Below are 25039 nucleotides of genomic sequence, written 5' to 3'. Positions count from 1 at the left end.
GCGTAGTGGGTGGGGGTGTTGACCAGTTGCTTGAGTCCGAGGTTGGCGAGGTTGTCTAGTAGGGAGGTGGTGTTGCTGTCCTTGTCCTTCTCCAGGTGGAAGTTGAGGTCTCCTAGGAGGATGTAGGGGGAGGAGGCGAGGGCGAGCGGGCTGATGAAGTCTGCGATGGCTTCGCTGAAGTGCGAACGTGGTCCCGGGGGTCTGTAGATGAGGGTGCCTCTGAGGGTGGTCTTGGGGTTGGTGTGTATCTGGAAGTGAAGGTGCTCTGCGGCGGTGAGGGTGTCGTTGGTGTTGGTTGTGACGCTGATGGTGTTCCTGTAGATGATGGCGATTCCTCCTCCGGTTTGGTTGACGCGGTCCCCCCGGATGATTTTGTAGCCGTCCGGGATGGCTATGGTGATGTCGGGGTCTGAGGTGGCGTTCATCCAGGTTTCCGTGAGGAAGGCGACGTCCGGCGCTGTTTTGTCCAGGAGGTCCCAGAGTTCGACGGCGTGTTTGTGGACGGAGCGGGTGTTGAGCAGGATGCCGTTAAGATTGTTGTTGTTGGCGGCTGTTCTGGCTGGCCCGGTGCAGGACCGAGTGCAGGTGAAATTGCAGGCGTGGCAGGTGAAGGCTCCGTGGGTGTGTTTCGGGGTGGCTTGGTAGCAGGCTGGCTGTCGGCCGGTGTTGAGTGCGTGGAGGGTGGAGGCGTTGTATCTCCGTCGGGTGGGCTGGCTCCGGCGAGGTCCAGGGGGTCTGGCGCTGGGCGCGGTCCAGGCGTGGACGGGTGTAGACGGGCTTGCCTTTGGCGCACCTTCGGCGCACAATCGGCACGCCCGCTGCGCGTGACCGCTGCGCGTACGCGCGGACCCTGCCATATATGGCGAAGTGGGAGGGAGGAGCAGGTGGGTGGCGGAAGCGGGGCGGCGAATGGGGAGCGGGATCAGGAGGGAAGAAAATAGGGGCGGGCCACAGGGGAGCAGGGGGGGACAAGAGCGGTAAAAGCGGGAAAAACAGCCTGGGGAGAGCGGCGAGGGGGGCAGCCTAGAGAGCAAAAGCACGGGGAGAAGTAGCAGGCAGAAAACCAAGAGCAGAGGCCCAGGCAGAGAGGGGCACTGAGCAGGGGGAGGCACAGGGTCCTACGGCAGCAGAAGTGGCGGCAAAAATCGCGGCAGCAGCAGTGGAGAAATCAGGGCACACGGGGGCTGTGCGGTGAGTGGGGTGACCGGGTCAAGGGTCACAGCTCACTGCCGAGCGGACCCCGCCATATATGGCCAAGTGGGAGGGAGGAGCAGCTGGGAGGCGGGAGCGGGGCGGCGAATGGGGAGCGGGATCAGGAGGGAAGAAGAAGGGGGCGGGGCCGCAGGGGAGCAGCGGTGGGGAGCGGGGGGGGACAAGAGCGGGAAAAAGCAGGAAAAACAGCCTGGGGAGAGCGGCGAGGGGGGCAGCCTAGAGAGCAGAGGCACGGGGCGAAGTAGCAGGCAGAAAAACCAAGAGCAGAGGCCCAGGCAGAGAGGGGCACTGAGCAGGGGGGGGCACAGGGTCCTACGGCAGCAGGAGTGGCGGCGAAATTCGCGGCAGCAGCAGTGGAGAAATCAAGGCACACGGGGGCCGTGCGGTGAGTGGGGTGACCGGGTCAAGGGTCACCAGAGTGATCACCAGAGGCTGACATTAATCCAATAATTACTTCCATCATGTTTTTGCAATAGTCGCCCTAAGTGTGACAGGTATGCCCAAACGTGGGTCCTACGCTCACTGTGCCACAGGACTCAAGCTATACCTTTCAGAAAAAAACCTGAAGAGGTCTAAATTGGTCTGTCTGGAGCTATTGACATCATGTAGGGGTTTCCAGGTCTTGCAACTGCAACCCTGGTTTCCCTCTTGCTCATTGGGTAACGAAACTTGAGGGTGGCCCCTGCAAAGTACATGAAGCCCCGGTCCACTAACTACCACTTTGCCCCATCACAAAAAAATTAAACGTATCAAAACAATAACTGGTCACAGACCCAGTCAGTGTACTGTGCTGAGGGGACCCCTTGGAACTCGGGCACCCACCCTCCAGCACTGCTAGAGCTGCAGGGACTAATGTTACGCCACTGCTCTTGCTACCCCTAGCACTGCCATTATGACCCCTGGCCTTAAAGGTTGGTAAATTAGTGCTTGGAACAGAAGATACAAAGTGTTCTCATGAACCTTTTCAAATCTTGTTATCCCATAGCAAATGAAGAAGTTTGGTTGCCATAAATATTAACAGCAGTGAAATTCTGAACACTGCAATGAAACAAAATGTTTACACCATTGCTGACCTGGGGGCTGTGGCCTAAGCTGTATTTGCATTGTGTTGTGAAGGTGGTGTGTTCAAACAGAAAATAACAATTGCAAAAATGGCCCAGCAACCGAGAAAGAAAAGGAAGAGTTCACAATCATGAGAGATGTGAAAAGAAGAGTGTAGCGAGGAGAAGACATATGAGAAGACAATACATAGAGAGACAGAAATAGAGGGGAATACAGGTCTGACAAAGGTGATACAGGGACAGTCTAGGAGATAGTCAACAGTGTGAAAGAAGAGACATCTGAGAGAAAGGAGAGATAGATGAGAGACAGGTGAGAAAGTGAAGCTCAAAGGTACAGACGGGAAGAGAAGTAAACGGTAAACATCACTTACAACGAAACTTTTACAACGCACTACCATTACAACGCGGTCATTACTACGCAAACTATTACAACGCATTGCGCTGGGGGGCGCTCTATGATAGGGAATAGGTTAATTTACTATCCAATAACCTTCCCTAGTGTCCACGGGGACTGGAGTTGGAATAGTAAATTAAACTATTCACTATCCAACACCCAAAAGCGATATGCGTTGTAATGGTATGCGATGTAAAAACCGCGTTGTAAAGGCAGGCGTTGTAATAGCCTGCGTGGTAACGTCATACATCCGAAGTAAACAGGTGTAAGAGAAGTCATAAAGAGAGACTGGAGTGAAAGACCTCAGAAAGAAACAGAGATAGCAAGGGATATGCATGAGAGAGAGAGGTTATGAGACAGACAGGATAAAAAGAATAGCTGAGAGGTGGGGGGTGGACAAATGAATATCTTATAGGGATTGTGACAGGTCGCAGGGGCTACTCTTTGCAATCCCTGGCACTGCTTTTGCTATCCCCTGGTCTCTAAAGTGCCAAAATTAGTGGCAAGATCATAGATGCAGTCTCCCATGTGGGCATCAGGGCTCCTCTCTTCTTGTTTTCTGCTTATTTTATCATGCCAATAATGAATAATAGCATATTACTCAATATTATTATAATAAAATGGAGGCCAGAACAATAACAGGACATTTTCTGACAGGTGAGGTAAGTTAAATGAAATGCTTTTTATATGTACATTATGGCCATGTGTGCAGGCGCGAGGGTGGCCGTGCGGCTGTTTGTATGTGTCAGCATGTTTTTGTGTCTGAAAGTTAAAGTGAGTGAGTGAGTGAGTGAATGAAAATTAATAAGAATGAGTGTGAAGATTGTTAGAAAGAGTGAGGGAGTGTGACTGAGAATAAATGTGAGTGAGAATGAGTGAATGTAACCGTGATTGAGAATGGATGTGTTAAAGAGAGTGATTAGAAGGGAAAATGAGTTAATGAGAGAAAGAAGTGAGTGTGAGCGAGAGTATGAGCAAGTGAGTGAGAGTAAGAAAGGTGAGTGAGAGTGAGTGCCCATAAATAAATGAGAATGAGGGAGTGAGTGAGAATAAGCGAGACCGAGTGAGAAAAGTATGTGAGTAAGAGTAGGAGAAAGAGTATGAGCAAGAATTTATGAGGGAGCCACAGAGAGAGTGAGTGTGAATGAGTGAGTGGAAGTAAGAGTGAGTGATAATGAGTGACTGGAAGTGAGTGAGAATACATTAATTTGAGTGGCACAGTGTGTGCCACTCTAAGTGAGTGTGAGAAAGGATGCAGCATTATGCTGGCAAGTCTGCAATTAGCCATGGCATACTGAAAGTAATTCGTGCCTAATAGAGCCACCCATGGCAAAAGCCTGGCTCCGGCATACTAGAGATAATTGTGGCATATTGGGGGGAAGGCAACCAAAATGCTGGCCCTGACCTACTAGGAGTAATTTTTGATATAAGAGTCAGCCATATTACATGGACACCACTAATGGCAACATTCTGGCTCTGGCAGTATAGCACAGAGGGTCATAGTGCCAAATATGTGCAAAATGAGCACAAACCTATGTACACGTATGCATAAACTGCACAGTTATAAAAAATGCTCCTGAAGGCCATTGGCAAAAAAAGAAAGTGCTAGTCCCTGAGTTTCTGCTTAGAGGGTCATTCACTTATACGGAGCGTTTGTACCACTAATTGTAACAAGGATATACTGATCAATAATGCACATATTGCTCTCTGGATGGTTATGTACAGGGTGAAACTAGTCAATTTATTTATTTATTTATTTATTTTCAAAGTTTTATATAGCGCAAACAAGATCCTTACAGATATCAGAGCGCTTTACATATAATGAGAAGACAAAAACAATGTAATACAGGGGAAAGAGAAACAGATAAATAGTATTTACACAGTTTTTAAGTTCAAGTGAATTTAGCCAGGAGGATAGTTTTGACTTCCTTTTTGAAGGATGCAGTGGACGAGATAAGTCTTATTTCTGGAGGGAGGGCATTCCAAATCCTGGGGGCCATCCCTGAGAAGCAGCGTTTGTATGTTTTTGTCTTGTGGAGTTTTTGTGGTTTCAGGAGAAGAGTTTGTGCGCTTCTTGTTGTTCTTAAACCACCTGAGATTGTCAATTTCTGTGCGAAGTGACTAGGCGAATTGTGGTGTAAGGCCTTATGAGTATCAAGAGCTAGTAAATCTCACATGTTCCTGGAGCGCCCAGCATAACACGCAGTTCATCAGAGGATTAATTAAATCTCTACTCAATTAGCACAATCATTGAGGGATTTGGGAGACATATTCACCAGTTCTGTAAGCGAGAGGGGTGTTCTATCCCCGAAGTCTGAATATGATCTATGCTCCCATTGCGTCTATTCAAAAGGCTCACTTAGATCCTTTTTCTTTTTAATTAGCTAGACTGTGTAGCCCTGATTCTCTCTTCAGGAGGGTACGCTTGGCTTTGACTCTAACTGTGGGACTCCAGGATTCAACCAAAAAGTAACACGCACACTGGGCAAGGAATTGTTTTTCAGGCCTGGATTTTATCTCTCGGGAAGCTGCAGAAACTGATACTTTATGCCATTTTGTACTTTCAGGATTTATAGATTTTGATTGGATGAGTCTGAAGACAATCCACCCCAATCCACAGAACGTAGGTCCGCCCATGAGGGAGGAAGCTCAAACAGTAAAACTAAACTCTGGAGGGGAAGGAGAATGAATGCAAGAAGGTCAAGGAACAGAGGAAACTGAAGAAAATGAAAGAGTGCCTCCTAGGCGATAAATAAGGTCATTGTTTTTTTTAAAATACACACTATATTATATATAATATTTAGAATAGAATTAGAATCTTTCAAAATGGAAGTTATAGAAATGTGGAAATATACCTTTTTCTGCTTCATTTTTACACAAAATCCAAAATATATGAGTAAATATAGAAAAAATGTGTAAAGTATAAATATGGATAAACACACACAGAAATGTCAAAAATAATAAATACTATAAAACCAGGAGCCCTAAATATATATAGTAAATTATACAGATGGAAATAGCAACTGTGTAGTTCTGGTTAAGTCTAAGGCCCGAATTATAGTTTGGAGGATGGGTTACTCTGCCACAAACATATCGGATATCCCTTTCACCTTATATCCATTATATCCTAAGGCACTAGTAACAAAATGGATGGGTTATCTGTCACAATTGTCACGGAGTAACCCATCTGCTAAACTCTAAATCCGGCCTGAAGTTTCCATCACAGAGGTGATTATTCTTATGATTATAATTGTGGCTGCATGGGAGAAATCTGCATGAAATTTTCCTCTCAAATAGCACAAGTGGCAAGTTTCTGCATGATGAGTTTTGGGATGTCACCGGGCTTAAGACAAGTGTGTTTTACTTTTCAACATCAGAGCAAACGGTTGATCTCTATCACCGCAAAACAATATGACCAATAAATAACGGAACAAGTTAACCAATTACAAAATGTGTAAACAAAGAAATGATACAGTATCCACGGGACATGATCCATAATGGCAATGGTAACGTGATACATAATGTCCCCAGTGATGGCATCAATGTCATTTGTGAAGTCCCAAGATGACGTTTGAGGCCGTGAGCAGTGCATTGTATGGGCTTTATACATTTTAAAAGTGAGGCGCGACTTATGCTTTGTATACTTATTACAACTGTACAATTTCACACATTTTTAGGTTTTAATTTGTAACCATAACTGCAGTCTAACTTTGCAATTTTAATGGAATTTAAGAGGTTTAAAAAAAAAAAGGTTTTCGTGTTATGAGCAGAACAACATCACAATACCCATTAGTGTTTGCACCGCACTATTGAGTTTTAGAAGAATAGGGGGGGTGTAAGAAAAATAAGGAAATGTTAGAGGTCATTCACATGTAACGTATTAAAAGGCCGATAACTTGTGAGAACAAGTGAATAAACTAATCTCCCTTCACCCGTATTTACACCGCATTTATGACACACAACCAGCCTCGCCGTGACCTTGTGGTGACCTTTTATGTGGCGCCCGCGTGTGCCTTGTTTTGAAGAGCGCCGTGCTCGAGTGGGCCTGCTATCTACCCACACTGCACTGCACCCAATCCCTCGCGCCATCGCTCACGCATGGTGACGTGCCACCGTGGCACGCTCTGGATCTCGCTGCTTCGCTCGCTCCCAGGAAGTCTTCCAACGCAAGTAGTTGAAGAAGAGCGGGAACTGGGAAGATGGCTGCGAGGGAGGAGGGAAACTTATTGCGCTGTTACAGCAGCTCCTCTCAAAAGGTTAAGCTAATGACAGCCCCTGCAAAATCAATGCGCAAAGGCGGAGACCAGTGTTTGCCTTCGATAATTACACAAGAAAGCGACAGCTGGAATGTTTGGGGAGAAATGGGGCGGGGTGGGGGCGACATGACGAAGGAGGTTACAAGAGGAAGAGTGCGAGAAGGTCAGTCTCGGCACAAAAAAGTACTCTGACAGAGGATAAGGATACAAATGAAGATGTGAGTGTGAGGGGGCTGGAGCGAAAGGACAAGGAGCTAAAATGGCGACAATGGTTATTAGAATGCGATGGTGGAACTAAACTCTGGCAGTCATCATTTACGCACACCAGCAGGATCTTTCACCAAAGCCGGCTCTGCCTCAAGGTAATAAATAATAGTCAGCCATCTTGAGGCAACAACACAGGCAGGCAGCAGATTTTTACTAAAGGCCTCAAATATGTTCATGTTGCTATGAGAGGGGAGCGCTATAATGCAACATTTAATTTTGCCTGGGGCAGTGAAAATCTTTACATCAGTGATATTTGCCACTCGGTGCCCTCTTCAAGTATCCTGAATGCTGAAAAATGATGGAAAGTTCCTCACAGACAAGCACTAATCTTGCATTAAAAAAAATGACAAATGCAAAAAGAACAATTGATGGACAGAATGCAGAACAATGTCATACATTCACCCCAGTACAGAGATCTGGGCCTGAATCCATCGTTTTTTTGCTCACCATGTTATTCCAGTTTGGACCCAGCCATATGCAAATCAGCCTTGACCCTCCGCCCAATGGTAACAGTCCAGTTCGAACTGCCAGGCCAGGTCCTCCCTGCACTGGAAACAAACATCCTAGGACTGGTTTCGGCCTTTCAGCCCTCATCAGCCAGGATAGCTTGACTCCAGTAGCATGGAGAGCACGGGACCCACGTCTGGGCATACCCGTCTCACTTGGGGTGACAAATGCAAAAAGAACAATTGATGGACAGAATGCAGAACAATGTCATACATTCACCCCAGTACAGAGATCTGGACCTAAATACATTGTTTTGTTGCTCACCGTGCAATTCCAGTTTGGACCCAGCCATATGCAAATCAGTCTTGAACCTGCGCACATGGAGAGCACGGGACTATACTCGTCTCACTCCAGGTGACAAATGCAAAAAGAACAATTGATGGACAGAATGCAGATCAATGTCATACATTCACCCCAGTACAGAGATCTGGGCCTAAATCAACCGTTTTTTTTGCTCACCATTCCATTCCAGTTTGGACCCAGCCATATGCAAATCAGTCTTGACCCTGCACCCAATGGGAACTGTCCAGCCCAAACTGCCAGGCAAGGTCATCCCTGGACTGGAAACAAGCATCCTGGGACCAGTTTCAGGCTTTCAGCCCTCACGTCTGGGCATACCCGTCTCACTCGGTGTGACAAAAGCAAAAAGAACAATTGATGGACAGAATGCAGAATAATGTCATACATTCACCCCGGTACAGATATCTGGACCTAAATCCATAATTTTTTTGCTCACCATGCCATTCCAGTTTGGACCCAGCCATATGCAAATCAGTCTTGACCCTGCGCCCAATGGGAACAGTCCAGCCCAAACTGCTAGGCCAGGTCCTCCCTGGACTGGAAACAAGCATCCTAGGACCGGTTTCGGGCTTTCAGCCCTCATCAGCCAGGATAGTTGACTCCAGTAGCATGGAGAGCACGGGACCCACGTCTTGGCATACCCGTCTCACTCGGGGTAACAAATGTAAAAAGAAAAATTGATGGACAGAATGCAGAACAATGTCATACATTCACCCCAGTACAGAGATTTGGGCCTAAATCCATCGTTTTTTTGCTCACCATGCCATTCCAGTTTGGACCCAGCCATATGCAAATTAGTCTTGACCCTGCACCCAATGGGAACGGTACGACCAAACTGCCAGGCCAGGTCATCCCTGGACTGGAAACAAGCATCCTGGGACCATTTTCAGGTTTTCAGCCCTCATCAGCCAGGATAGAATCACTCCAGTGGCATGGAGAGCACGGGACACACGTCTGGGCATACCCGTCTCACTCGGGGTGACAAAAGCAAAAAGAATAATTGATGGACAGAATGCAGAATAATGTCATACATTCACCCTAGTACAGATATCTGGGCCTAAATCCATCATTTTTTTGCTCATACTTTTTAATTTATTTTTTATTAACTTTTTGTCAATGAAAAGCACTCACGGTACATCATATTGCGATTAGAGATGTTACAACGATACAAACACGCCTACAAGATGTGTGCAATATTCTGAGAATGAGCGGATTAAGTGCATGGATCCGCTAATAACTGATGCCGTAGGAGGGCAAGGGACACTTGGGGGAAAGGAACGGGGAATGGAGGAAGAAGACTGGTAACGAAAGCAGTGTAACTGCGAGGGAGAGGAGAGAAAAGACCCAGGGAGGGAGAGAAAAACAGGGGGCAGGGGGGGAGGTAGAGGAACGAAGACTGAGTAGGGGGAGCAGGATTAGACACATTGTATGAGGCACATCTGCGAGAAGGCGGTGGGGGGAGTGGCGGGGGAAGAGAAGCGAGGCGGGAGTTGGAGAGGCAAGATGAGGGGGGCTTAGTCATGTACACCCTAATGAGGCGTTGGCACTGCCGAGGGCGGGGTTGCACGTTGAGAAGTACTCGGGGTATCACACTTGTGGGCTAACAGAAACTGGTGGGATAGTGTGGCCCATTCTAGAGGTATAGGACGTTTGCGCTGGCCTTTCGCTTCCTCCTCCCTCAGGGTGTCCTCCTCTGCCGCAGCCCACTTTCTCACCGCTCCCACCCATGCCTCGAATGAGGGCCCGGTGATCGCTCGCCATTGCATGGCTATCTTCCTCTTGGCTAAAAGCAGGGATAGAGCAGCGTATCTGGCCTGCACCTTGTGCGTCTTCGGCCTGCGAAAGATCCCCAATGCGACTGCCTCCCAGGAATGCAACCCTGTGAGAGTGCAAATGGAGTCAAGTATGAATGAATGAATGAATGAAAGTTTATTTATATTGTGCGAACTTAGCCAAAAGGGCATCAAGGCGCAGTCCACACATAAACATATATACAATACAGAAAAAATAGTTTAATAATAAGCCTGAGAGAAGAGCCAAGTCTTCAGAAGCTTCCGGAAAGTCGCCAAAGAGGGTTGGTTGGAGAGTTCGGGGGAGGAGATTGTTCCACAAGTTTGGGGCCAGAGTAGAAAAGGCTCTTCCTCGCCATTTCACCTTTCTAAATCTGGGGACGACAAGCAGATTTCTTGAGGATGAACGGAGGGATCTTTTGGGAGAGTAGGGACTAACAAGAGTCTTTATACCTTCGGGGCTAGAGCCAAACACAGCCCTGTGGGCCAAACAGATGAGCTTGAAGCAAATCCTGGCATGCATGGGTAGCCAATGGAGATCCTTCCTGGCCTGAGTTGCGGATGATAGCCTGGGTAGCTTTAGGACCATCCTAGCAGCAGAATTTTGGACCATCTGAAGGCGATGGAGGGATTTCTTATTTAGGCCCCCATACAACGCATTACAATAGTCGTTTAAAAAAAAAAAAACAGAAGTAGGCTTTCGTGGGACAGTGTGGAACTGGTTTAAGTCTCTTCTGACCAACCGCCGGCAAGTGGTCTGGGCACATCCGTTCTCCGCCGAAATGCCGCCGCTCGAGGTGGGGGTTCCTCAGGGGTCCATCCTCAGCCCCACCCTTTTTAATATCTATATGGCCCCTCTTGCGGCGGTGGCGGAGTCTTTTGGTGCCCAGATCATATCCTACGTGGATGACACCCAGCTCCTTTTCTCGTGTGGCAAGGGTGAAAATTTCGACAGCGGGCGGATTCGGGAATGTCTAGAAGCTGTGTTCAAGTGGTTTCAGGCACACAGCCTGAAGTGCAACTCAGACAAGTCTGAGTTGCTCTCCTTTGGCTACCCGCCGGATCCGAGCTGGAAGTCATGGTGGCCTGGTGATATGTCCCCACCTGACACGGCATCATTAAAGGCGAAAAATCTGGGCTTCCTGTGTGATGTGACCTCTCCGTTAGACCCCAGATCATCGGGCTTACAGGGAAGTGTTTCGGCATCCTAAAAATGTTACGGAAGTTCCTCCCTTTACTGTCCCTTCAGTACAAAAAAATCACTGTGCAGGCCCTGATAGGGTCACTTCTTGACTACGTGAACGCCCTCTATTTGGGCCTTCCAAAATATTTGATGGCCCGTCTGCAGGTCGTGCAGAATTTGGCGGCTAGAGCCATTTTTGGACTCCCAAGAAGGGCGCGAGCTTCGGAGCTTTTAGAGCAACTTCACTGGCTTCCGATTGCCAAGAGAGTCACCTTTAAGATCTTGACTGTGGCTTTCAAGGCGCTTCACCGAATTGGCCCATGCTACCTTGGGAAACGGATTGCCTTCTATGTCCCTAGAAGAACTCTCAGGTCTGCTCTTGAGGCCAAGGCGGTGGTGCCCTCTATCAGGCGCACTCGTATTGGAGGTCGTTCCTTCCGGTACCTAGCACCGCGCTGTTGGAACAATCTCCCCCGATCTTTAAGAACAGCTACTAATCTGCTGGCCTTCCGAAAGGAGCTAAAGACCTGGCTCTTCTCCCTGTAATTTTTTTGCCCGCTCTTGGAGCACTGCTATGTTGTATACTTTTCCTTGTTTTTTCTCTTCGCCAAAGCGCCGGGACACTCCTTGGAGTAGCCGCGCGCTATAGAAGAGCCAATATAACATAACATAACATAACATAACAATAGTCGAGCCTGGAACATACCAGGGCGACTGTTGCCTGCTTGCGGGCATTAGATGACAGGTAGGGGGCGATCTTTTTCAGCATGCGGATGGTATTACAGCAGGTGGATACTGTTCTGTTAACCTGAAGGTCAAAAGAGAGGGCCGAGTCTAAGAGAACACCAAGGTTCCTGGCCGAGTTGGTAGGTTGGGGGCAGTCTCCCAAAGAAGGGGGCCACCAGTCTTCGGACCAGATGTCGTGGTTTCCTCCAAAGACTAGGACCTCCGTCTTCTCCCCATTGAGCTTTAAGTAGTTACGAACCATCCATTGCGAGACTGCCTCCATACAAGTTTGAAATTTGGAGGCAGCCTCTTTGGTCGGTGAGGTGGTGGAAATGATAATTTGGGTATCGTCTGCATAGGACAATATTTGGTACCCAAAAGACCTTATTACCTCAGCAAGTGGGGTTACGTAGATGTTAAATAACAAGGGGCTCAGGGAGGAGCCCTGAGGAACCCCACATTGCACGGCCTGGGAGGGAGACAAAAAACTACCAAGCTGGACCCTTTGTTGTCTCTGAGAGAGGAAGGACGATAGAAGACTCAGGGCACTTCCTCCTACCCTTATCCCCTTCAGCCAGTCTATCAGGATTGCAGGGGACAGGGTATCAAATGCTGCTGTAAGATCAAGTAGCACCAATAATGCGGTCTGCCCTCTGTCCACCTCGGAGTGGATGTTGTTAACTACGACAGTGAGGGCAGACTCTGTGCTGTGGTCAGCACGAAACCCATGCTGGGAGATGTCAAGAAGACCCATCTTCTCTAAATAAGTAGTCAGATGAGAATTAAGATGGGCCTCGAGTATCTTTGCCGGGGCTGGAAGCAAAGATATTGGCCGGAAATTTTTTAAAACTTCAGAATTTAGGGAAGGTTTCTTTAGGAAGGGCTTAACAACTGCCGATTTCCAAGGGGTTGGAAAAGACCCCTCATCAATGGCCATGTTCATAACCTGCAAGAGAAGAGGAAGAACAGTCTCTCTTCAAGATCTTTAGAGGACATGGATCAAGAGGCGAACCTGATTTGATGGAATCAAGGAGGCGGTTTAATTCGTCCTGTGTCAGATGTGGAAATTTGGAAAAATTAGACGAGGGGCCCAATTTGGGGGTCTCAGTGTGTGAAAAGGAGGAGGGGGGGTAAGAGTGCCCTATTGGCATCCAGTTCAATATTAAGGGATTTGAGAGAAACATAAATGTCAGAGATTTTAGTTTGGAAATAGCTTGCGATATTATCGCAGAGCTCCTGCGACTCATTCACTGATTCGATAGCTTTAGGTGTTGACAGAGTGTCAATGACTTTAAAAAGCTCTCGAGATGATTCCAGTGAGGTGGTGATCTTGCTGAATTATGGTCGACCAGTAGGTCTGAAGCGCCGGGCAGCTCCAGAACATGTGTTGGAAGTGTGCGTCCGGGGAGTGACATCTAGGGCATAAGAACTGAGTGTCGGGATAGAACCGCTGGAGGCGCGCTGGGGTCTGATAGGCCCTGTGTAAGATGTAGTATTGTATATTTTTGAACTGTGCGTTTCTCAACACTTTTTTTGGGAATTCCAACGCTCTATCTCACTCCTGGTCGTGTAGTTGTCGCCCAAACTCGTCCTCCCAGGCTGCTCTCAGGGTGAGCAATGGCTTGTATGTGAGTTCTCTGATTGACTTATACAGCCAAGTAACTAGGTGTCTGCCGCTGCCCATGCAAAGGATGGTGTGAATTATGGGGTGTGTTGCTGGCTCGCCGGCTGTAAGGTCACTGTGTGGGCGAAAGCAGTCGATGAGTTGGCGATGTGTCAGAAACTGCCCAGGGGGAGGCCGTGGTCCTCTATGAGTTGGTCGTACGGGCGAAGCTGGCCCTCTGCGAACAGTACCTCCGCCTCCATGACTTCAGATTCTGTCCACATGCGTAACATGGCGCTTTTGAAGTGTGTGTCCCCTCGTGGCCAGCCCGCTAGCGGCAGCCTAGGGAATAGCAAGAGGTCTTCGCCGCCATACGGTGAATTCGTAGCATACATTGGTGGGCCATGGACACTTGCAGGGGGTAGGTTCGGCGGGGTTTGGTGCCAGGGAGCAACAGACGACAGAGCTCCGGTATGGGTATAGGGCTGTGCGTTGTGTGGGTCTCCCCGGAGTGCCTACCTGCTGTCCAGTACGAAAGCCACTGGAGTTGCGCTGCAAGGAAGTACGACTCGAAGTTGGAGGTACCCAGGCCCCCCTGTGTGGTGGGTAACTGGAGTTTGGCGAGGGCTATTCTATACCGACCGTTTCCCCACACGAGTGTGTGAAGTAGCATGTCCAACTCGCGGAAGAAACATCTGGGTGGCACGACCGGAATGTTGGTGAAGTAATACAACAGTCGGGGGATGATGATCATTTTTGCCAGGGCTACTCGACCGATAGGGGCTAGTGGGAGGTTTTTTCAGAAACCCACCGAGGCACGGATGCCGACGAGAACCTTACCATGATTGCCCTCGTAGATGTTGGTGGGTGATCGATAAAGGCGGACACCCAGATAACGAGGGGCACCCGTGGTCCAAGAGAGGCTCTGTGTACCGATTCGAACCTCCTGAGGGTCAAGGGAATGGTGCAGGGGGTACACCACTGATTTCTCCCAGTTTTCGCGGAGGCCAGATGCCTCCGCGAACTGAGACAGGATCGTCCATATGGGGGTTAGGTCCACGGTGATGTCCTGGACATACAGTAGAAGATCGTCCGCGTACATGGAGACGCAGTGAATCGTATCTGCTATGGGAATGCCCCAGGCTGTGCCATCCCGGCGTAGGGGGTTCGCCAGTGGCTCTACTGCCAAGGCAAAGATCAGTGGCGAAAGGGGGCAGCCCTGTCTGGTACCCCTCTCGACTTGCAACGGGCCGAGATGTATCTGACAAGTCTGACCCGAGATGTAAGGTTAGTGTAGAGAAGCCGAGTATATTGTAAAAGGGTTGGGCCCATTCCCGTCCTGCGAAGAACTGCAAAGAGGTATGGCCAGGTCACTGTATCAAACGCTTTTTCGAGATCTAGGATAATGCAGGCCGCGCGGGGGAAGGCATCTCCCACCTGATCTTGAACATGGAAGACCCGTCTGATATTCTGGGACGTGTTTCTGCCAGGGACGAAACCACTATGATCTGGGTGAACTAGGGGGCATAGTATCTGTTCATACCAGGTGGCCAGAATTTTCCCCAGGAGTTTGCAATCAGCCGAGAGAAGCATCATAGGGCGGTAGGAGGACAGTTGTTGCGGGTCTCTGTGCGGTTTGAGAAAGGACATGATGGCCGATTCCCGGAGCGATTCTGGAAGTTCCCTCCGATCGAGGGCGTCCGCGAGCATGGCGGTCAACCGGGGGGTCAACAGTGCGGAGAAGGTACTGTAGTACTCTAGAGGTAGCCCGTCCAGGCCCGGAGCCTTGTTCCGAGCCAGGGAGCGTATCGCGCAGGAGACGTCGGTCGCTGTTATTTTCGTATCCAGGGCATCCCTGGTCACCTCCGTGATATGGGGGAGTGGCAGCGGGTCCAGGAACTGGGATACTGCTTCCTGCCAATAGTGTGTCTGGGTACTGTACACGGCGGCATAATAGTGCCGGAACGCGTCAAGTATGTCCTGTTGAGAGCGCACCAGGGTGCCCGCAGAAGTCCGTATCTCGGTAATGGGTGCTGTGTCTGTGTCTTGACATGCCAACCACGCCAGTAGTGTACCTGTTTTGTCACGTTCTCTGTGTACGCGAGCAGCATAAGCTCTGAAATTGAATTTCCGCAAGTCCGCTAGGGCAGTAGCGTATTTCGTTTTTGCCTCAGCTACCTGAGCCATCGTAGCCGACCGGGTGTCTTCCTTTTTGGTGAGTGTCGCTAGCGTGCGTTCCGAGTCGGCAAGTGTGTGTTGAGTGTGCGGCGGACCCTCATTATCTGTTTGATGCAAGCGCCCCGTGCAACTACTTTGAATGCGCCCCATTCTACGAGCCTGGAGGTGGCGGTCCCAGTATTGTGAGTGAAGTATTCTTGGACCGTCTGCGCGTGATCGTGTCTGAATACCTGGTCTGTGAGGCAGTCTTTTGGGAGGCACCAGGTGGGCACCGGAGGGTGGGGTGGTCTCCAACGAATACTTAGGATATGTGCATTGTGGTCTGAGACTACACGGCCTAGGTAGTCAGTGTGTTGGACCTTGGGTATTAGTGACGGGGTGCATAGGAATCTGTTGAGTCTGGTCCGCAGGTTATGTGGGATGGAGTGGAATGAATACAACTGGGTGTGGGGGTGATGAGCTCTCCATGCGTCTACTAGTGACCAGTGATTGACCCAGTGGCGGGATCTTTCCGAACGTGCGATGGCTTGGGAATGTTGTGGCGGTGGGCGGGACCTGTCGAGTGTCACGTCAAGTTCACAGTTATAGTCGCCACCTAATATCCATGGGAGAGTGGCGAATTGGGCCAGCACACACCCAATATCTATCCTGCTCAACATTGGGTGCGTAAATACTACCTAATAGGACTGGCTGTCCGTCCAGTATACCCTCCAGCAAGGCATATCTCCCTTCCACTACTCTGCGCATTTCCTGAAATGGGGTACCCGGGCGAACCCAAATGAGCGCGCCGCGCGCGAACGCCGAGTATGATGTGGCGCATAGGGTTCCTCGCCAACGGGATCTTAGTTTGTCTGTCTCGGTCACTGTGAGATGCGTTTCTTGCAGGAATGCGATTTGGGCTCATCGGCGCTTAATATATACATAGTTCGTGTATCTCTTGAGTGGCGTGTGCAGGCTGCACACGTCCAGGGTGAGTATATTAACGTCTGCGTGCTGCATGGGTACATGGGTGAAAGGTGACCCGCGCCTAGGTGTGGCTGCTCGAACGTGAGATGTACAGGTATGACTGAAAGAGTGGTGGAGCTGGCTTGGAAAGAGCCCCCGCTTGCCCCCTCCATGTGTGTCACCTGCCCTAATGCTCATGTCTTCTGTGGGGTATAGGGGATGAAAGAACAGGGTAAACAGAACAATCAACTGGATAGGAGAACTGTCCCAATACCTGGGACGCATCGGCAAGCTCGATACGTCCAAACCAGCGCTCCTAGAACCAGAGAGCGAACAGTCAAATCGTAGGGGTGGCAGGCTGAGCTTGCGAGGCAATTTCCTGTCGGGCCGTTTGCAGGACAAATGGTCATCAATTCGGGGTGTGGTGTGTCCAACGTGTCCTGACGGGGACGGTAGGAGGCCCCCGGCCGGGGTACCCATCCGTAGAAATCCTCCAGCGGAGCATGTTGTCGGGTTGTAACCGGTAATACCCCTATTGGGCAGAGTCAGTGATCAATGGCGTGGCCGGGGGCATAGTGACGGAGTCAGCTGTGGGGCGGGCCGGATTACTGTCCTCTTCACTGCTTGATGAGAAACGGTGAAGAATCCCCTCAACGTCCTCCTCCGATTGGGGAGCCCCGAGGTCCGCTACGCCCTGAAGGGCCTTTCGACGCTACTGCATGAGCTGTTCCAGGTCCGGGGATTCAACTTCCTGATGTTTGGCAGGGTCCCTCCAATTCTGTTGTCCTTGCTGTTGTGTTTGTTGCGGGGCTCTCCTTCTGTTGCAGGGTGTCCTGTGGCTGCGTTTCTGTGACTGGGTGCAGTGGCGATCTGCCCAGTCGCAGGCTTCCTCTGCCGTAGAGAAGAAGTGCGTGGAGCATGCATGGATTACTTTCAGGCGGGCAGGAAATAGCAAAGAGTACTGAATGTCTCCCATAGGCATCGTTTCACCTCTAGGAAGGACGCCCTGAGTTTTTGCACCACTTTGGCGTAGTCCGGGAAGATCATGACGTGTTGGTTTTCGACCTGCAGAGGACCTGCTTCTCTGGCCACTCGCAACACCGCGTCTCGGTCCTGAAAATGGAGGAATTTCGCGAGCAGGGGGCGAGGGGCGTTGCCGGGTAGTTGTTTACCGGTCGGGACCCGGTGGGCCTGTTCCAAGGAGAAGAAGGCTGTGCGGTCCTTAGTCGGAGTGAAGGACTTTACCCAGGCCTCCACATATTCGATGGGGTGTGCACCTTCAACCCCCTCTGGCAGTCCCAGCACACGTATGTTGCAGTGCCGACAGCATCCCTCCAAATCGTCCACCCATTCCTCCATTGTTGCCAAGCGGTCCATGGCTGTCCGAAGTGTTTGTTGCTGGGTCTTCAGAGTGGGCTGTACGTCCGCCAGGGTCCTCTCTCCCTCCCGGACCCTATCTGCCAGTTTCCGTTGGTCGTCGCGGATGAGGTTGATGTCTGTGGTGAGAGTGACCAGGCGTTCTTCCAAGGAGGCCCTGGAGACTTCTATGGCTGCCAGGACCCGGTCTAGCTTGTCAGAGATGGTAGGATCCAGTTGTGGCGAAGGTGTTTTGGTGAGAGTGCTCGTGCGAGGTTGGTATTCCGGCGCCGTTTCAGGAACCGCCGTCTGTTGCATGGCTCTCGGCTTCCCCATGGTGATGTCCCAGAGCGCAAATCCAGCGTTCGTTTTCTTCGGGGACGGGAATGGGGTCGGGGTGCCGCTTCCCTGCGTAGTGGCCTTATGTCTCGCTGCCTTCTTGTGGTAGGGGGCGTAGTGCGCCCGATGGTCTCCAGCACCCCAACGGGGGCTGCCTCGTCGCGTCGCCAGCTGTGCCCGTCGAGTGGGTCCCACTACGTGCAGTCCGCCCTGCGCTTGTCCTCTTAGCGCTCCTGCGCTCACAAATAGGGTGGGGGATCACCCCTCAATAGCAATCCAGTTCCAGCCTAGCAGTTACAGCCTAGTGAGTGCCCGGGTGGTCTGCCCACTGTGGTGCGACCAGGGATGAGGTCGGGTTCTGTCCAGATCAATGGGCTTTGGCCGCCATCTTAAGGTCAGGCGGTGGTGATGTGATGGGCGGCCTACCAGTAGGGTGTTCGGGCTGACGGGGGAACCCCGTGGGAGGGGGCCAGGGGGAAGCCAACGGTGTGTGGCACTCACCCCCAAATGTCGTCTCTCAGGGCCGCCAGGAGTGTCGTTAGCTCCGATGTCGCCCCTCCGCGGGCGCCATATTGAAGTCAGGCAGGTTTAGGCGCGGGGGCTCCCGCCGAATATCCGACTCTCAGGGGGGTAAGATGAGCTGCCTGCTCCCTCTGGGGCTGCTGCGTGTGTCGGGGGGGTGAGAGTCTCCCCCGCCTCCCGCGGTGGTCCGTGTCTCTGCAGTGGTGTCCCCTGCCGCCCGGCTGTCTTCATCTCTCCAGGGGGCAACACCGGCAGCCCGCCGGCACCGGGTGGTGTCGCCGATCACAGCGGGCGAAGGTAGAAGGGACCGCCGTGTGGCGGGTCCCGGTCTCGCGCACCCTCCGGGTGCGCTCGCGGTAGGTGTAGGTCTGGGCGGTTCGTAACTTCTACTCCCGCCCCGTTCAGTAGCGGGCCGCCGCCATCTTGGGTTCAAGTCCGCGGGACTTAATCGACACTATTATTTGCTCTTACAGCGCGGGGCACCCAGGTTTCTTGATTGCTCCCGGGTCCGCCGTCTGGTAGGGTGTTTTACCCCGGGAAGATGAGAATTAGTGGGCTATTAGGCCGCCCGACTGCGGAGCCTAAGCAGACTGCAGCCGCCATTGTGGCTAGCTAAGCCACGCCCCCTTTTTTTGCTCATACTTGCCATTACAGGTTGGACTCAGCCATATGCAAATCAGTCTTGACCCTGCGCCTAATGGGAACAGTCCAGCCCAAACTGCTAGGCCAGGTCCTCCCTGGACTGGAAATAAGCATCCTAGGTCCGGTTTCCGGCTTTCAGCCCTCATCAGCCAGGATAGCTTGACTCCAGTAGCATGGAGAGCATGGGACCCACGTCTTGGCATACCCGTCTCACTCGGGGTGACAAATGCAAAAAGAAAAATGGATGGACAGAATGCAGAATAATGGCATACATTCACCCCAGTACAGAGATCTGGGCCTAAATCCATCATTTTTTAGCTCAACATGCCATTCCAGTTTGGACCCAGGCATATGCAAATCAGTCTTGACCCTGCAGCCAATGGGAACAGTCCAGCCTGAACTGCCAGGCCAGGTCCTCCCTGGACTGGAAACAAGCATCCTATGACCGGTTTTGGGGTTTCAGCCCTCATCAGCCTGGATAGCTTGACTCCAGTGGCACGTAGAGCACGGGACCCATGTCTGGGCATACCCGTCTCACTCGGGTGACAAATGCAAAAAGAACAATTGATGGACAGAATGCAGATCAATGTCATACATTCACCCCAGTACAGTGATCTTGGCCTAAATCCATCGTTTTTTTGCTCACCATGCAATTCGAGTTTGGACTCAACCATATGCAAATCAGTCTTGAGCCTGCGCCCATGGAGATCACAGGACCCATGTCTGGGCATACTCGTCTCATGCAAAAACAACAATTGATGGACAGAATGCAGAACAATGTCATCCATTCACCCCCAGTACAGAGCTCTTGGCCTAAATCCATCGTTTTTTTGCTCACCATGCCATTCCAGATTAGACCCAGCCATATGCAAATCAGTCTTGACCCTGCACCCAATGGGAACAGTCCAGCCTGAACTGCCAGGCCAGGTCCTCCCGGGACTGGAAACAAGCATCCTAGGACGGTTTTGGGCTTTCAGCCCTCATCAGCCAGGAGAGCTTGACTCCAGTGGCATGTAGAGCACGAGATCCACGTCTGGGCATCCCGTCTCACTCGGGGTGACAAATGCAAAAAGAACAATTGATGGACAGAATACAGCACAATGTCATACATTCACCCCAGTACAGAGATCTGAGCCTAAATTCATCGTTTTTTTGCTCACCATGCCATTCCAGTTTGGACACAGCCATATGCAAATCAGTCTTGACCCTGCACCCAATGGGAACAGTCCAGCCTGAACTGCCAGGCCAGGTTTTCCCTGGACTGGAAACAAGCATCCTAGGACCGGTTTCGGGCTTTCAGCCCTCATCAGCCAGGATAGCTTGGCTCCAGTGGCATGGAGAGCACGGGACCGAAAACCGGTCCTAGGATGCTTATTTCCAGTCCAGGGAGGACCTGGCCTAGCAGTTTGGGCTGGACTGTTCCCATGGGGCACAGGGTCACGCCTGATTTGCATATGGCTGGGTCCAAACTGGGGTGGCGTAGTGGGCAAAAGAATGATGGATTTAACCCAGATCTTTTGACTAAGGTAGAATGTTTGCATTGACAGCATTCAGTCCATCATTTGTTTGCTGTAACACTTTTCGCCCTAAGTGGGGTGCGTATGCCCGACGTGGGTCCCTTGCCCACTCTGCCACTGGATTCAAGGATGCCTGGCTGATGAAGGTTGACATACCCTGAAACCGGTCCTAGGATGCTTGTTTCCAGTCCAGGGAGGACCTGGCCTAGCAGTTCGGTCTGGACTGTTCCCATGGGGCACAGGGTCAAGACTGATTTGCATATGGCTGGGTCCAAACTGGGGTGGCGTAGTGGGCAAAAGAACGACAGATTTAACCCAGATCTTTTGACTGGGGGAGAATGTTTGCATTGTCAGCATTCCGTCCATCATTTGTTTGCTGCAAAAATGCCTTCAGAAAAGATATCGGGATGGTGGAGCAGTGTGGCAATCTAAATTTATTAATCAGCAAATACACTTTGTCATGCCATGGGCATATTCATTTTTATTTTGCTTCCTAGAGCAGTGGCGTTGTCTTAGTTAACCACCCGAAACTATTGTAGACACTAGCAGCTATGGGAGCCCCGACTGATATAATTTGTCATTTTTCACAGTTGTATGCATCTCAGAAAGAAACTAAAGACCCGGCTTTTTGCCCAGTAGTCATCCAGCACTGTGCTGCCCCTCCCTCTTTAACTGTGAATAGCTCTGGGACACTCTTTTTGAGTAGCTTCACGCTCTATATGTATGTCCCATCTTCTTTCTTTATAGTCCACAAGCAACAGACACAACCCCAGATACACACAAAATTGTAGCCTTCTACTCCATCACACCCCAAACCCAGACACACAATTTTGCGCCAAACTAAAATTACCAAGTGCCAGGCCGACAGAACTTAATCTGAACCCAATGCCACTGCTTCTGGAAAATGTACTGGAAAAAATTGGGATGTCAGCCAAACACAATGATGAGTTTTCCAGTAGAAGCATACTGAAAATTATTGTCACACTACAATAAAAGAACACCAGAGCAGTCCAGCACTATCACAATTAGCACCAGACCATGTCAGCAGGTAAAGAAATACTTACAACACACTAGAGCTACATTAAACACTACCATTCAAACACAACACTAACCAACTCCATACACGCAAACTGAATAAAATGTAGCATAAAACAATCACAAATTTCCCTTTTCTTCCTTACAACAAACCTGTCAGATCTTCCATTTGTACAGAATGATGACTTTGGTCAAACGTTTGGCTATCACTGACAACACTGAAGCAAACTTTGCAGCTATTACACACCACTTCACGGGGCACTACACTTACCCACAGTTTCACTCCACAGGGTACTTCCCATTGCAGTGTCTTGTAACATGGTACTTCTATTTTCTCCCACATCACACCTACAGGGTATTCTCTCATGAAAGGGTACTACTCATCCCCAACTTAGCACACCATGAGGTACTCTCCCATGCATCCACCTATGACAAGGTACTATTCTTTCCCAACTTAGCAGACCATGGCTACTGCCCCATGCAGCCCCTCAGAACAGGGTACTATACCTCCTCAACTTCTCACCCCATGGGGTACTCTCCCATACAACCTTTAGTGACAGGGCACTGCTCTTTCCCCAGGTCGTACCATCACAAGCACTACTCTTGTATCCTTTGCAATAGGGTACTACTCTTCCCCACATCTGTGACACTTGACCATGCACTACAAGTATGTATCCACACAATACAACACAGATGGGCACTCCTCTCATTTCCCCAAACTGCTAAGTGGACACCACATGGAGTTGAAAGTAATGCTCTCACAGTACTTCCAAAACAACCCACAGGTGGATTTATTATTTCCAAACCTGTCTTGCAGCATTAAGCATTCAGCACACCACAACCATTAACATAAACCGCAGTTCCCAATCAACAGAGGTCAACTTACAAGGACACTTACTAACCAGACACATGCATTATCAGTATGATATAGATTGCATATGTCAGTGCGAAAAAATCACCAACCTATTGAACCTCACAGTTAGTGGCAAACAAAGTATATTTTTTAACAGAAGCACATAGAGCAATTCCAACTCCATGAACGCCAAATAATAACCCTGCTGACTAATTAACTGAACGCCATATTTGAATATTGCAAGTGGACAAAAGCTAAGCATGTGATGTTTCAAATTCCATCACTTCAGGACACAGTATACTCGCGAACAACACAGTCTTATTTCTATCTCCAAAGTCCTTTGAGAAAGTCCTTCTTCTCTTTCTAAATTAACCAAGTAACCTATGGTAGCCTTTCCTCAATGTTTTCAGACATGTCCCAAACAAACATCAGTTTACTACCTTTCTACGTGATGTCAAAGTCTATACAGCCAGCACAACCACTCTGGCACCCAGGTCTGGAATCCAAGACATTGAGGTTCTTCTCTTAGCAACAAGTTGTGATGCTATGCCCCCAAATACCACAACCTCTTCTTCCAGTGTTGACTAACTCACACCATAGAGAAAAGTCCTCGTTTACCTGTTTCCGCGTATTGCCAATTGCTTTGAACACAGTGCTAGCAGGAGCCACGACTTGCTCCACCAGAGTCTTGCTGCATTACCATGTAGACCTTTAAACAACTTGTCATCAGAATGTTGTAATTAAAAGGTAGGATCTTCATTCAGGCATCAGCAGACATTCAAGTAAGAGGTAAGTTATTTATATCATGCTAGGCCCTTAAGTTACAGCAATAGGTAGACCCTGTAAGGACTACAGCTTCCCTTCAACTGTCCCTGTCTGCTAGCATGCACTGCAGACCACACATCAATGTTCTGTTACATCATTCACTCTCAATATTCCAGACACCAGCGCAGACGTAGAAGGAATGGGAACACCTTTTCACACCAGACTCAAGAGGCGAAGCGTTAGAGTAAAGATAAATAACAGTCAGTTTTCCAAGGAGGTGCAATCTGAAAACATGGGTCTTCAACTCTCACCTAAATGATAAAAAGTCCACATTTATTCTGATGCACTCTGAGATATTATTCCAGTATCTACGGGTCAGAAACGGGACTTCCTGGTTTAAAAAACCTGCTTTTAGCAATAAATGGGATTGTAAGACCATTGAAAGATTCAATATTATGGAGGGTAGGAGTTATAATGACTTTCAAGCCAATAGGAAGTGAGGTGGTGTGAGCTGTGGTCAAACAACCCTCTCTAACTCAAGGGACAGAACCTTGGCTGCAACCAACAATGTATTATCTTTTAGAACCAAGGAACAGTGCTTAACCTGCAAAATAAATGAGTGCCAGGGCCCTTGTCAGAAGGCCACAGAAAGTTGTACCACTCATTGCCACTGCCAGAGCTGCCAATGACAGTACCTACACAACTATTAACCATCAAACTCTACAACTGTGAGAATTCAGACTGTTCAAGGACCCCAAAGGTTTAAGAATGGATTAGGCATCAGGTATTAGTTGTTTTTAATATATTTTAAATTAATAAACAACTTTTGTTCTGATCATCTCTGAATTTCACAAACAGAATCACCATGTGGCAGCTATCATAAGTGATGGTGTTGACAATTAAGTGCTGGTGCTGAGTACCGGAATCCACCAACTCAAATTAAGCACTGCCAACGGAGAGAGGTAACTCTTTCGATGGCTTAGTGCCTAAGATATAGTCCACTCTCACAATACCTGGAGCCTTCAGAAAACAGCCAGTATTCCAATTACTGGTCCAGGTATACTCTTGTGCAAAAGAGGGGGGAAAAGGTTTTTTTGCATCCAATATTGCACTTCATGTCACTTGTTGAATAGAAAATTGAGCTTTGTATTTAGCGCAATATATTAGGTAATTGTAACATCAGTTATTTTCAATACTTAAAAATGATAGACGTGTGATATGAAGCGCTATATAAAAGTATTTGTTTAAACTATTTATTATTTAGACCTGGTGCTTGCTACACATGGGCGCAAAAACATACTATTTTTTATAACGCTTGCGCTGGCTAGCAAGTGTGTCCCTGCCTCTTGCTTACACTTTGATGGAGCAATATGCAGAGTAATGCACAGAATTTTGCTACAGGTTTGTGAGCATTAACACACAAGGGGGCATATTATCAAGGGCAGTATTGCCGCTTTAGTGGCACTTTTTGCTGCTAAAGCGGCGATATTCTTATCGCCCTATTAACAAGACGGCGCTAACATGCATTAGCGCATGTTAGCAGCCGAATTTCTAACGCTACGCCTCTTAGCGATATACATCGCTAATG

Source organism: Lissotriton helveticus, chromosome 5_1 (assembly GCF_964261635.1).
Source record: "Lissotriton helveticus chromosome 5_1, aLisHel1.1, whole genome shotgun sequence".
Taxonomy (NCBI): Eukaryota; Metazoa; Chordata; class Amphibia; order Caudata; family Salamandridae; genus Lissotriton; species Lissotriton helveticus.
Note: the sequence above shows the minus strand (reverse complement) of the source record.